This window comes from Orbicella franksi, chromosome 1 (genome assembly GCF_964199315.1).
Source record: "Orbicella franksi chromosome 1, jaOrbFran1.1, whole genome shotgun sequence".
NCBI classification, from domain to species: domain Eukaryota; kingdom Metazoa; phylum Cnidaria; class Anthozoa; order Scleractinia; family Merulinidae; genus Orbicella; species Orbicella franksi.
The window spans coordinates 41,497,460-41,499,648 of NC_138145.1; positions in this window are offsets into that span (position 1 = coordinate 41,497,460).

The following is a 2,189-nucleotide window of genomic DNA, read 5'->3' on the forward strand; positions in this document are numbered from 1 at the left end:
ACCCCTATATAGCACTATACAACCCTACACAGCACTATATACCCCTATACAGCACTACACACCCCTATACAGCACTATACACCCCTATACAGCACTATACACCCCTATACAGCACTATACACCCCTAAACAGCACTATACAGCACTATACACCCCTATACAGCACTATACACCCATATACAGCACTATACATCCCTATACAGCAGTTTACACCCTTATACAGCACTATAAACCCCTATACAGCACTATACACCCCTATACAACACTATACGCCACTATACAGCACTTTACACCCCTATACAGCACTATACACCCATATGCAGCACTATACATCCCTATACAGCAGTTTACACCCTTATACAGCACTATAAACCCCTATACAGCACTATACACCCCTATACAACACTATACGCCACTATACAGCACTTTACACCCCTATACAGCACTATACACCCAAATACAGCACTATACACCGCTATACAGCACTATATCCCACTATACAGCACTATACAGCACTATACACCCCTACACAGCACTATAAACTCCTGTAGAGCACTATACACCACTATACAGCACTAGACACTCCTATACAGCACTAGACACCTCTATGCACTACTATACACCCCTATACAGCACCATACACCCCCATAAAGCTCTATACCTCCCTATAATCCACTATACACCCCTATACAGTACTATACAGCACTATACACCGAAACACAGCACTATACACCCCTATAAATTACTATACATTTCTATACAGCAGTATACACCCCTATACAGCACTATAAACCGCCATACAGCACTATACACCCTTATACAGCACTATACACCCTTATATATCGCTATACAGCACTATACACCCCTCTACGGCACTATACACCCCTATACAACACTTTACACCCCTATACAGCACAATACAGCACTATACACCCCTATACAGCACTATACACTCCTATACAGCACTATACATCCCTATACAGCAGTATACACCCCTATAGAGCACTATAAACCCCTATACAGCGCTATACACCCCTATACAACACTATACACCCCTTTACAGCACTATAAACCCCTATACAGCACTATACACCCCTATACAGCACTATACACCTCTATACAGCACTATACACCCCTATGCAGCACTATATACCCAAATACAGCACTATACACCCCTATACAGCACTATACAGCAATATACACCCCTATACAGCACTATACACCCTGATATAGCAATATTCACCCCTATACAGCAGTAGACGCCCCTATATAGCACTAGACACCCACAAAACTATACATAACAGTATACATAACATAACACCCATAACACTATACATGGATACATCTAGAATCTGTTTTTCATTGAAGCGGCTGTCATTTTGTTAACGAGCGAATACTGCTACTCTGCTCACTATCTACCACAGAATAGATAGTGAGTAGCGTAGCCAATAAGCTCACGGCATTCGTAATAGAACGCTGGCAGATTTATACCAATACTGAACAGATGCACGGCAACATGGAATTTAATTATATATACACGGTCTACTATGTATTTGCATTTGAAAAATGGCGAAACGACTGGCCAAACTGTCGGATGGATGTAATTTTTCTTAAATAAAAATCAACTATCGACTGTCAACTCAACAAACGGAAGATATTTTACTTGATATCTGTGAAAGGTTAAGAAAACTATTAGCTGAGAAGGTTGAACAAGGTGATCGCTATTGTTCTATTCCCTAGCATCAAAGCATCTAGAAAACAAATTTTACCTTGACAATTATAGTTTATGATTTAAAAATAGATTGAAATGGGGATTGAAGCCTAATATATTAGCCATCATTAGTCCTATTCGAATAACCCCATCCCTTAACCTGAGCTACGGCCCAGGTGTATTCTATTCATAAGAACTGGTCGCGGTAAGGACAATACAGGAGTTGTTCATTAATAATTGGAAAACCCAAACAATGAATATTTAAAAGTCCTGTTAACCTAAAGCCACTTTATTCAGCCTGCTCAGCAGTCGTTCGCGTTAAAGAGGGTTTTTTTTGTTTGCACGAGAGGTCCTGCATAAGGATGTATAGTAATCTATAGTGCTATATAGGGTTCTATAGAGGTGTTTGGGAATGTATAGGGTTATATACGTGTTTTAGAGATGTATCGTGTTGTACGGTGTCTGTATCAGGTTGTATA